Raw genomic sequence first — 13,382 nt, 5'->3', positions numbered from 1 at the left:
GGCGGCAGCATAGCCGGAGGCCGGGCTCCCTGGTTCGCGGCGATCCCCGCCTGTTGCCTCATGGGAGGAGTCGGAGCTCCGTGGTGCTGCGGTGGAGGCGCCCCTCCCCGTCCCGCAACACCCGCAGACGGCGCCGGCGGCCGCTGCCCGTGCGGTACAGGGGCGCCACGGCCCGAACCCTCCGCCGGCGGCGGAGCTACCCCGCCCCTCCCCACCGCGCCATTCTTCGCAGCGGGTGGCGGGGCGGCACCCCGGCCAGCCATCACTCGCAGCGGCGATATCCTCCTCGCCCGGCGATCCCCCACACCGGATAGCCGTGACGCCCGCACCTACGAACCCTAACTCTACCCAGCGACGGCGCAGGGTAAGTTTCACGAACGAGTTCATACGTGCATGGCTCCTCGACCAAAACGGGATGGACTCCAGAGGCATCATGGGCCTCATACCCATGTAGCTCCGGCCCATTTCCCACCAGGCCCACAACCGTCTGCGCTGGCCCAGCCGCACCCAGCAGCCGTTCCAGCCTGGCCGCCCTCGACGTTTGAATCGCGGCCGCTGCGGCCGCCGGTCGGCCGCCATGACCGGCGCCGGCGATCCCAGACTCCTGGACGATCGCCGCGCCTTCTTTCTTCGCTTCACCGTAACCCAATCCTCCGATCGAATCAAATCAAACAAAGTAAGTTTTGGCAAACTAACCAATGTAGAAGATTTAGTTGTATGTCTTAATCACTATATCTATAAACTACCCCCACATCATCTCCCTGAGGCGACATGGGCCGGAACCTCACCTGCCCGCCGCCCCTCGCCGCTTCCGCCACTCGACGCCGGGCAAAGCCCGCTGGCGGCCGGCGCCGACGAGATTCCTTCATGCGCGACCTACTCCCTCAGTTTCCACAAATCAAAGCACCTTGATCTCCCCAGTGCGTTTCCCTGTAAGGGCAGGCCAAGGGAGCCATGGCTCGTCCTCCACATCAACCTCGAGGGTCCAGCGGTGAGGGACATGCTCCGAATTTCCGTGCAACTAGAACATCAAGGCGCGCGTTGCTGCGACCGTTAATCTTGTTGACATCGAATGTAGGAAAGAGAAATATTTGAAAAGATTAGTGTAGTTATAAATATCTGAGAAATTTGCACCATGTACTTTCTTGTGGTTTACACAATTGTAGACTGACAGTTGCATCTAAAAACTGAATTTCAGGTACCCAAATACACAAGAATTCAAGATGCAAAAGTTGATCAAAACCTACTACCATTTTACTTATTATATAACTGACACCAATTATGGAAGAGCATCTTGCATTCTGTACCTAGTGAGACCTTGTAGGTGCTTCCATGTGCTATTTGAATGTCTTACTTCACTCCAACTCTTTTTTCAAATAGTAGCAATCAGCTTTTAAAACAGCAGTAGCTTAAAACGCTCTGCTCTGAAGTTTGAACAAATTAAGCTATCATATGTTATTTGTAATAACAACCAAGTACCTTTTCTTTCCTGAATAAATTTTCAGTTTATGCAATATGGCTCGACTGCTTAGTGCTTATGTTATTTCTCTTGTATATTTCCTATGAATAAATATTCTCTAAAATGGAAATGATTATTTGATCATGGGGGAAGGGTGTGTGTTCCTACCAATCAAGCACAACATAATCTCTTCAGGGTTGTTCCTGCTCATTGGTTTAATCAATTGTGTCAATCTGTTACTCCAGTTTGTAAGCTAAATGCTTTCAATCAGAAGCTCCTTATCTTGCAACCTGAGGACATTGAGTAGAACTAAATTTTCTGTTAACTTTGTGATTATATAAGACTGTAAAGTCGTAATACAGGGCGAATAATTTGATAATAATAAGGACAACCTAACCAAAGCATGGCCCAACAGCACATCCTCATCTCCACTTCGTCCAATGATTGGTCCCAGGCTACCAGTGGATTCACATGTACCCTGAAGCCTGATACACAAATAACGTGGGATTTAGGTGGAGATTAATAGAGGCGTGGTGTTCAGGGTAGGAGAGGTGAGTTATGGAAGCGTTGTACAGGAGCTCATCAGCAGCAGTTCTCGAGCATGGATGTGATGAAGAGGACATCGAGGTTGCTGAGCGTGGCGAGACGAACATGTCCGTGGTTGTGAGGACTGAGGTGGTGGTCCATAGATTGCAGATTACTGAATTATATTCCCGGATCGAACAGGTCTTCACTCTTCACCAATCACTACCTCCTTCGAAGGGCGCGGTGGTGAGGCAGTTCTTGTGGCTCTGTTTTCGGCTGGGCGGTGGATGCAGCACAACCGCGGATCGCTATAAATAACGGTCTAGTAAACTCTGTCCCGACATCGTCGGCGCCATCGCTCAAGGCATCCACAATCGACGCTTCGTCCTGAGGTCGCACGCTCTGTTGCTGGGCGGAGGCTGGGGAAGCCATGGACGCCACAATCGGAAAGGAGTGTGGCACGCGCGGCAGCCCGTGGGTGGGTCCCCTTCTTCTCGCTTGCATGTACATTGTCGCCATTGGCGCCGCCTGGGAGCGAGCAAGGATTTTTCAGTGGCGCGCGCCGCCGGCTTGGACAAGAATTGGTGCATCTAGGAGACTGGTCTGAGATGAGAACGCACAGGGGTTGGGAGTAACCCTCGGCAAGCCGACGTATGCCTTTGACCGCCGCCAATCTGCCTGACGAAGGAGAAACTTCGTAGCTCGGTCTGAGGAGCAGCGGCCCGATTGCGGAGAGCGGAGCACGCGCTTGGGAGTTCCTTATTTTGATCTGGTACGTTGGTGAGTTCCATCCGACGGTCAAGTTTCTCAAATTCATGTGGAGGGTCATAGGTGGCTCTGTTTTACTGTTTAGTAATGGTGATGGTGGCAAGTTGGCGGATGGATCCACGTGAATCTTGCTTTGGTCGGCTGCACGGTCAATGTCGTGGTCGGCGATGCTCCAGATGCAGCAGTCGCGGGCTGCCTCCTGTCGGTGAGCATTGAGCCCTCCGGCTACTGAATCCCGCACTGCTCATTTAAATATCAGCCCAACGCCTCCATCGCCCTCTCCTCGTTACATCCTCCTGCATGTGTGCCGCTGGGAAAGGCCCTCGCGGTGGATGGCAGTAGGCTGACACCTCGGATATGATCACGGCGATGAACACCATGGTCAAACATCGGGAGGCAGCGGAGGAGGCTTTGTCGGATGAGGCAAGCAGGCGTATGTGCGGCTTCTAATCAGACGGCACGATGGCAGACCTAATTGTGGTGACCACCGAAAGATCATGGTATGGGTTTCTCCTTCCAGATCTGCTGGTTGACTACAACAGGGAGATGTAAACTATGAACGGCGGCTTGACGCAAAGGGGTGGTTGGCGGTGCGGCGAACACATATCGACAGTAGCTGTTGGGACCACGGAAAAGTGGTGGCGACAAAACACGAGTGTCATCGATGTTGATGCTACTTGAGCACCTGGTCTCCAGCTCCAGGGTTAAAGCCTGAGTATGATCCGAATTGGTTATACCTGGCAATGAAGATGTGTCTACATCGTTTCCTTGTTTGCTCGGATATGCTTAGACTCATTCTCTAGGGTGAAAACCTAGATTCCAACCTTGGATGGTAGGATCTGATGATGACGACGCTTGAGCGACATTCCCTTCCAGAAGACGTTGTTGTTGAAATATCTCGTCGTTCTTGTGGTGTCATGAAATGATTGGGGTGGATATGATCGTTGTTATAGTTTACCGTTCGCGGATCTGATTGCTTTGGGTGTTTTTTCCTCGCCTACGCATAGCTTTGATCTGATTGCTATTTGTTTGTGTGGTGTGTGTGTGTGTGTGTGTATGCGCGCGAGCGCGCGTGCGTGCGCGCGCGCCTGTCCTAACTGTTTAGAGGCCGGGTGTATGCTTGTTATGTTTGTATCCTCCTGCTGCTCCATTTTGAGCTAATACAAGTTCAACCTTTATCGAAAAAATGATAGTTTGTGGCAGATTGTTAGTAAACCATGCTAGAAAGATAAATGTTCAATCTTATACATGAAAAAAAATAGAGGTTCATAAAACAGGGTACAAAAATAATACATTGGATACATGGAAAAGACATGGCTAAGTAAGTAATGCGACAAGGTCTCAGTGCTAGCTCCGCCGGAGTTGGCTTTCTTTTATTTACGTATTAAGGAACCACATCATAGACGTAGTATGAATGCTCAAATTGGTCATTCATTTAGGCCACGGGTAGTCATTATGTTCTAGTTCTGCACACCCATGCAGCAGCAACGTTTACTCCCATAGCACGTGCCTATTTGTGGAGTATTTCTTCTAGTCTTTATTGGAGTTGTTGATGTTCTTTTCATTCTGTCCAAAAATAATTGATGTTTGGTGTGCTCATTTTTTTCAGATGCAGATCTTTGTTAAGACCCTCACTGGCGGAACCATCACTATTGATGTCAAGAGTTCAGATACTATCAACAAGGTGAAGAATAAGATCCATGACAAGGAGGGCATCCCTCCAGACCAGCAGCGTCTCATATTTTGTGGCGAGCAGCTGGAGGATGGCTGCACCTTGGCCGAAAACGACATCCAAAAGGAGTCTACCCTTCTTCTTGTCCTTCGTGGAGAGCTGGAGATTTCTGTGGAGACCCTCAGCGGCAAGGTGATCACCCTCCCGGCTGAGCCATCAGATACCATCCGTGCAGTCAAAGAAAAGATCCAGGCTCAACATCACCTTATCTTCAAGGGGAAGCAAATGGTGGACAGCTACACTTTGGCTAATTATGGCATCATGGATATGTCTAGGTCCAGTTTTGAGTTTCATTTCCACCTCCAAGAAAGGATGAAAATCTACATCAACGCACTGGACAACCCTCTCTATGTTAAGAGCTCGGATACTATTGACAATATCAAGATGAAAATTAACGATGAGTATGGTATTCATCCAGGCCAGCAACGCCTCATGTTCAAGAGGATGGCGACGATATTGAGAGTTGATCTGCACTCAACCTTACAGGGCAGCCATACTTTGGCCTATTATAACATCCAGAATGGAGCCACTCTCGACCTTGTCGTCTGTCTCAGACCCAGACAAATGCAGATCTTCGTCAAGAATTTGATATGGAAATCCTTGACGCTGGAGGTTGAGAGCTCGGATACCATTCACAGTGTCAAGGAGAAGATTGAGCAAGTGGAACGTATTGACCCGGCAAGGCAACGCCTCATCTATTGCGGGTGGCAGCTGGACGATGGCCTTACACTAGCGGACTATAAGATTGAGGCTCTATCTACTCTTCGTCTTGGCCTCCGTTCTAAATGTCCTGGCAGACATGAGTAGAGTGTGTGTTAATGATTCTGAATCGATTTGCTGGGATCATCCTTTTGTCGTACTACCTCCACATATTAGTAGCTTTATTCATGTGTCAAACTTGTGATTGTTTCTAGTTCGGTTGCTTGCTTCAAGCAACATAGCACGAGGTGAATCCATGCAGTGCAATGTTTCCCCGCAGTTTAGTAATGCGATCTGAAGCTTAGCAGATCACACAAATTATGAAATAGATACCTTGTCTTTTGTAGCTTGCCGAGATTTATATTGTTCAGCTTGTTCCAATCCACTCAATCCTTATCATAGATCTAGCATAATAATTCTCTAATATTATTTGGCGACGACAACTTACATTAGCCAGACCGGGATTTTAATGAAGATTAAATTTAAGTATTTTACACCGTGGTTTGACAGGAATTACTCCATTTAGCAAAAGTTCTGCCACATTCGGCCATTTTATTTTTTTGACGTGTTCTGTGAAGCGGGTCCCAAGTACCAATATCCACCGCATGCCATGTCAACAAATTTACTTGCACGGCAAGTTTCCACACATTGGCCGGCCGGGTCAAGCCTAAGCAATATAGCTGTCACCGTCGTGTAACTTGAACTAAAACCAAATCGCATCAAGCCTGCCTAGGGTAGCCTCCTCTGTGCGGCGTTGATGTACGCATGAACGTCAGAAACCATCTCTGTCGTGCATCCATAATTTCCACACATCCTTAGACACGCTCTTACATACTCCATCAGCTATCTGCCATGGACATGCTTGTGTTGGCCTTGCCTCTACTCTCATAAGTTGTGGCATTGGCCCCGAGGGTTGGGATCAGGGTAATCCCGCGGACGCTAGACACCACGAGCTTTGCCCAGGCGGCGGTAGCAGGGAAGTGGAGGATTCATGGCTGGTGTTGGAAGGGCTCCGCAGACTCGTGAGGTTGGTCTCCTTGACTTATACGCGATGGGTGCTCCCTAGTCCCTATATGGCTTTAATTTTTAGTTCCGGAAATAATACAACACTTACCGAAATTACCAAATTTCAGTGATTTCCTTTCGTATTTTGGCCAACGGACCAAAACTTTCACATGAGAATTTAAAAATATGAAAAAGCATTTAAATTCATGTCTATAACTAAAATGATTGAAATATTGTGACCGAAAAGTAAATATTTTGTTGTCTACTGAAATTTAGTGAAATTCATCAAGATGAGAAGGAATAAATTCCCTCTTTTTTGCATGAAAACAAACGATCTATTCATCTTCATTCATGGCAGTACAATGAACACCAGAAATAATAAAGAATACATCCAGATTCATAGACCACCTAGCGACGACTACAACACTAAAGCGAGCCGAAGTCGCGCCACCGTCATTGCCCCTCCCTCACCGGAGCCGGCAAAACTTGTTGTAGTAGACAGTCAGGAAGTCGTCACGCTAAGGCCCCATAGGGCCAGCGCTTCAGAATAGCAACCGCCGGCGGTGAAGAGTAGCGTAGAACGGAAGGATCCAACTTGGAGACACACGAACGTAGACGAACGATGAACAGATCCGAGAAAATCCACCAAAGGCAGAACCTCTCCAAATCAGCAAAGCTAAGGCCCCAAAGGTTCTCCACGCCAGCCTATGATGTTGGCCATGAGAGGCACTAAGAAGGGTGAGCATTTCGGGCATGGTATTAGGAGCTTCAGAATGGTCCAGAGGAAAAGTTTTATGTATGGAAAGTATTTTTCGGGGTTTTGGGGAAATTTCGGTTTTTTCCCGGTATTGTAAAGGGAAGATCCCGTAAGGTTCTGGTGCTTTCGGAAGGGTTTTGGGGGGAACCAATGGGTCCTGCCTACCCCAGAGGGGCCACATGGACCCTAAGGCGGCGGGGTGGCAGCAGCCCAAGATGGGATGAGAGCGACATTGAAGCGGCGCGGCGGTTGAGAGTGTCGCCCGTGCCAGGTCCTGGTGTCCACGCCTGGTGAATCCCGAGAGACAGGATCGGATGCGACGGGATGGCTATCGACCTCGCATTCAACCGATCCACTCTCGAGCGCCCACATTGACAAAGCTCACCATGTGGTCTTTTGACGGCACCCGCTATTTAAACGTTGCTTCCTCGCCTAGTATGCACAGCACCCGTACCGCACCGCAGCGTGTCCTCCTTGACCACGAGCTCTAGAGCGATGTAGGACAGCCTCTCGGCAAAGGAGAAACAAGAGTTTGCCGGCATTGCGGACGACTGACAGGCTCATTGTGCGCGACGATAGTGGTTGGCTTGCTGGCGAGCTTGCCAGAGGTCAACTATAATGACAAGATGGTGTGCAGTAGTAGCAAACAGGCCGTGCCGATCCGTTGGGAAGGCTGCATCCTGCGTGCTGTGCGCGTCGCAGGAGTGGCCGTTCAGGCGGAGCGCACGCGCTCGCGCTGCGGATGAGGAGTGTGCATGCACCGGCCAAGTGAGTAGACGTGCATGCGTGATGTTAGTTAGTGCATGGATCAGACCGGGATGGATATGGTTGTATTTTTTTTTTTGAGCATCAGTACAGACACAAGCGCTTATATACACGCGCATACACTCACCCCTATAAACGTACACACGCATATCCTACCCCTATGAGCACCTCCGAGAGACTGAGCCGGCATATCATCTTGAGATTTACGAAGCCACCGTAGGCGCCTCGTCGTCGACGGGAACGTTTCCTTCCACTGAAAGCGCATCGCCGGAAATCCTGAAATAAATCCAGGAATAATGCGAGCACCAGGATTTGAACCCTGGTGGGTTGTGAATACCACTGTCCACCTAACCAACTCAACCACAGGTTGGTTCGCTGGATGGATATGGTTGTTAGATAGTGCTTGTGGGCGGACTAGTCAGTTGGTTAGTGGCCGGTGAGTCTAGCTATTTAAGCTGTGTAATCAGTTCAATAGGGCTACGTTGTGTTGCTGAGCATCAGTTCGAGCTGGAAAAAAAAGGAACAGTACGTGCGTGCGGCCGAGGCGCAGCTCGTCGCCTGAAAATATCCAGTGTGCTGCTCTCCTTCTACCTCTGTCCGTGAGCGAGGTAGGGCGAGCTGGTCCCGGGTTTGTCCCAATATTTGATATTCAGAGCCTCAAGACACGGGCCTTGATGCGCGGTGAGTCCGCGGCAAGTGCAGCGGACGTGGAGGCGTTGGCGGCACGGCCGCGGCGCAAGGGGAGCGCGTGCTGACGGCGACGCATGGCGAGTGGCGGCTTTCGCCGGCAGCTACGCGATGATGCTTCGGACTGTGTGTCAGCCTGAGGAGATGCGCGGCGCTGTGGCTGTCAGTGGCATGCGTTGCCAGAGCCGGAGGGCATGGCGTATGTCGCCGCAACCGGAGACGAGGAAGACGGTGTATGTCAAAGGAACATCAGACGTGTGTCGCTGGTGGAGTAGAAGCTCGACGTGTGTCGCCGAGGAAGAGGATGAAGGCTGCCTCAAGCATGGTAGAGACCATAGCGGCGGCCATAGCGACAACAACTATGGATGCTGTAACAACTTCGACGACGGCGACCTCATGAATCGGACAGAGATTGTTAGAAATAAATCATAACTCGCGCCGTGTGTCATGATGGTGTGCACTAGTAGCAAACTGGCCGTGCCGATCCGTTGGGCAGGCTGCACCTGCACGTTGTGCACGTCGCTGGCGTGGCCTTGCAGGCGGATCGCACGCGCTCGCGGAGCGGAAACGGAGGGGCCAAGTGAGTAGACGTGCATGTGTGAGATTAGTTAGAGCATCTACAAACCGGATCTTTTACACCCGTCTCATACGCCCGTGCAGGCAGCCCGGTCACTGGTTACGTTTTTTATCCAGACAAACGCCTCAAACGAGTCTCAAACGTTCGGGCTGACTGGCACCCCTCATATTCAGTCCAAATATGAGGGCGCCCGGGCGCGCCCAAGAACGCCCGACATGTCGGACCCGGCCCATGCTGGCCCACCCAACCCCACATATATTCGTCCCCATCCGCTCGCCGGAGCAAACCCTAGCCACTTCACTTCACTCCCCTCCTCTCCCATCCGCCACCCGAGCTTGTCTCCGGTGATTTCCGGCCGTCTCTAGCATGGCAGACAGCGGATCGGACTCCAACCACTCCGAATCCGTCGACGAGGGTGTCATCCCATGCGGGTAGGAGGAGGCAACGACAGTCCGCATTGCATTCCGTCGCTCTCGGGAGGACAGCGCCCGGCTGACGGACTCCGTCCGTCGGGACGCCATAGCGTCGGCTCACCGGGCGCTCGGGTCCTTTGGTGCTGGATCCTCATGGTCCCCGCCGGAACACCTCTCCTTCCCCATCACCGGTCGGGCAGAGTATTAGTCCCACCAGGAACAGGCTGCCCGCCGTGGGAAGGAGAGGATAAGGGCCACCGAGGCCCGTATCGAGGCAGAAATGGGGGCGGCGGAGGTGGCTGATGTGGCGGCGCGGGCGGCCGCAGAGGAGGAAGTCATCCACGTCCGTATTGTGAAGAAACGGCAGTGGAGGAACACACGCGCCCTCGTTCGAGAGCAAAATCGGGCGGTCCGTGCCATGGCCGGACCGCCACCAAAGGAGGAGAAGAAAGACAACTATGTTGAGGACAACTCCGGCGACGAGCAGATCCGGCTTGATCCATACTGCGTCTTCAACCGGTACTTCCGCGAGAAGGACAGCAAGGACACCGGGAAGGGCAAGAGCAGCCATGAATAAACTCCACCATAGCCAAACATGCCAAATTTTGGTAGTCCGATGGCATGTAGTTTAGTAATGAAGTAGCCGGACTATGTGTGTGCAGACACGGTCCGGATGCAGCCACGGACGGATACAGTGTTGGTTTTTGTGGTCCACGTTTGAGATGCCCTATAATTGGTATTCGTAGGAAACTACAAGTGTCAAGTGTGCCCATTGACCAACATCGGTTCGCTTTTACGGAAATCTTATAAACTGATCGGGAAGGTCTCTCGGACCAACATCGGTACGTTACCGGCACGCCCTCGCACTATTATAAGAAGAGAAGCTGCCGCTTTAGACCCTAGCTTTGCACCCGCGTCGTCTTGTGCTCCTACCCCAGGCAAGGCAAAGGCAAGCAAGCACCCTCTGCTTCCCTCTTAGATTTCGGCGCCGTACCTGGTACGTATGTGCCGCGATGCGGTTCTCTAACAATTGTGGCGGCGGCTGCAGGTGCTGTTTCCGTTCCCGAACGAGACAGCCGATGGGCGACGACGTGCTCCGCCGTGCCTCTGTCCATCCTTCCGATGCCGACTCCGGGGGCATGAAGCGCAAGGCTGGCGCGCTTCTCCTCCCCGACGCTGATTCTGACCAAATCTCGTTCCCTGTGAGTCACACCGTATTCTTTTACGTGCTCCCGTCTCTATCTTTGTCTCTTCACAATCTGTTCTAGTAGTCACTAATATTCTGTCTGCTTAATATAATGCTTGTTAGGGCATCATAGGATAAACACAGTACAGAGCAACAGTTACGTCCATATAACCTGTCCAATTGTTTTTTGATCTGAAACTGTCGCCGCAGAAAAAGGCTCCCTGCCTGAATATTGTCATTGCATTTTCCAAGAAAAAACCTCAGAGAGGTAGATTTAAATTGTTTAACCGATAGAACTCTCGTGTCCTTTTTTGTAATTTCATTAACTCCAAAATTAGAACTCTCGTGTCGAATTGTGGAATCGCCTGACGTGTATATCTATATACGTTATTAGTTCTAGACTTCTAGTATCTGCTTGAGTTTCCAATATTCTTCCAGTCTCCATGCAATAGTCTTTTGTCTAAAATCAGTGATGCTTGGTGTGCCCGTTTGAGATGCAGATCACAGTTAAGACCCACACTGGCACGGCCATTGTTCTTGATGTCAAGAGTTCAGATACTATTCATAACGTCAAGACCAAGATTCATGACAAGGAGGGTATCCCTCCACAGCAGCACCGTCTCATATTTGCTAGCAACAAGGAGCTGGAGGACGGCCGGACCTTGGCCGACTACGGCATCTGAAAGGAATTCTTCCTTCTTCTTGTCCCTCGCATCCGCGGATGGATGCAGATTTCTGTGGAGACTCTCGACGGCAGGGTGATCACCCTCCAGGGCGACCCATCAGATACCATCCGTGCAGTCAAGGCAGAGATTCAGGCTCAACATCACCTTATCTTCAACGGGAAGCCACTTAACGAGAGCCTTACTTTGGCTGATTACGGCATCCGATATAGGCCCACTCCTGACTTCCGTTACCAGCTCCAGGAAATGATGGAAATATGCATCAGGACGCTGGACAACCCTCTCTATGTTAAGAGCTCAGACACAATCGACAGCGTCAAGGCCAAGATTAACGATGAGTATTGTATTCATCCAGGCCAGCAGCGCCTCATGTTGGACAAGACAACGATGGCATCCCGAATTATTCCAGACTCAATCTTACAGGGCTGCCGTACTTTGGCCGAGTATAACATCCAGAATGGAGCCACACTCGACCTTGTCGTCTGTCACCGACCAAGACTGATGGAGATCTTCGTCAGGAATTTGAAAGGGAAGGTCCTGACGTTTAAGGTTGAGAGCTCAGATACCATCCGCAGTGTCAAGGAGAAGATTGAGCAGGTGGAACATATTGACCCGGCAATCCAACGCCTCATCTTTGGCAGGTGGCAGCTGGAGGATGGGCTCACACTGGCGGAATACAAGATCCAGGCTGAATCCACATTTCATCTTTGCCTCCGTCTGTATTCATGTGCTACTAAATGTCCCGGAACCCATCACTAGAGAGTGTATTACTGTCTCTGAAGCGATTTGCTGGAATCATTCTTGGGTCGTACTTCTACATATTATTAGTAGGTTTATTCTTGTATCTATCGTGTGATTATTTCCAGTTTGATTGTTTTCTCCACGGCCACGCTACATAGCATGAGGCAAATCAATGCAATATACTGTTTATTTGCAGTTTGGAAATGCGATCTGAAGCTCGCCAGATCACACAAATTATGAAATAGCATATGCACACTACTGGAAAATCGTTGCATGCTGAGTGTTTTGGGATACACAACACAAAGTAGCATATGCACACTACTGGAAAATCATTGTACTCTGAGTGTTTTGGGATACGCCAAGAGCCAAAGCACGCGCTCTCGGCAAGCATGTCGTACACCGAGAGCCGTACTCGACAAATAATGGAGCACGGAAAATACCGGACGTTACTGAGAGGCAGGTAAAACGGACTCCGCAAAGGTGACATATGCCAAGAACCATACAATAAGGTCACGACAATGAGATGCCACGTGGCAAGTTCGCAAAGAATTGTTTCATGCATAATTCAAGCAAAGTGATCTTATTTTCCTGTGCCATAAATTATAAGTAGTCTGATCTTATTTGTTTCTCATATTGACCAACGTATGCAAAGTGATCAATCTTAATTATGAGATGGCCGTCTCTCATAGAAGTGATAGCTGACTTTCATGGACTTTTAGCTACTGGCAAAGAAGAACCTGTAGAGGATCAAGAGTGGTTCCTAATTTCCAATTCTCTGACATGTATTTAGTGTGACACGTAGGCCCGGGCATTTTTAGGTCCGCCTGCAATATTGAAGACATTTATTGCAGGATGCAGGATGCACCCATTTAAATCCACGGAAAATCATACGATGCAGGAAATCCTCGGGACAAGACACAGTGTCGTCACATGGCCACTGTATGGTGTTGTAAAAGTTTGTGTTGTAAAAGTTTGAGCGCGTTTCTCAGAAGTCTGATTGGAGGTTGTTTTGCAACATCTTCAAGGTAGTATCTAGCTATCAAGGGGAAACGTGTCTGGATTGTGAAGAAAGAGTAAGGCCCATTGCTCCATTGGCCTCGAAACTTTTTGTGCTCTCAAAGGAGCACATCACTTAACAAGTGCCAGGCCCTGGCATTGTTTGGCTCACCTGTAATATTTGAGAAATTTATTGCACTCATTAGGGCTTCAAGGTGGGAAAATTGAGATCTGCATGCCGGACAAATAAAATCATGTCCAGAAACGGTTTGGAAAGTCCTATATGTTGTCTTTGCTACATGTGTATCCTTTGTGCAGCCGAAGGAGGGGCAGGCCCCACCACCCAGGGGGGGGGGGAGGGGCGAATGTGTCTCGGCGATAATGCCGGA

General features: G+C 50.2%; 1 pseudogene; it reads left to right on the top strand.

Moving 5' to 3' along the window:
• Positions 1–12,015, top strand: part of LOC119293076 — a 27,987-nt pseudogene extending 15,972 nt beyond the window's left edge.
• Positions 12,016–13,382: the final 1,367 nt, after the last annotated feature.

Source organism: Triticum dicoccoides, chromosome 4B (genome assembly GCF_002162155.2).
Source record: "Triticum dicoccoides isolate Atlit2015 ecotype Zavitan chromosome 4B, WEW_v2.0, whole genome shotgun sequence".
NCBI classification, from domain to species: Eukaryota; Viridiplantae; Streptophyta; class Magnoliopsida; order Poales; family Poaceae; genus Triticum; species Triticum dicoccoides.
The sequence above is the reverse complement of the archived record's forward strand: the minus strand, read 5'-3'. Positions and strand labels throughout refer to the sequence as shown.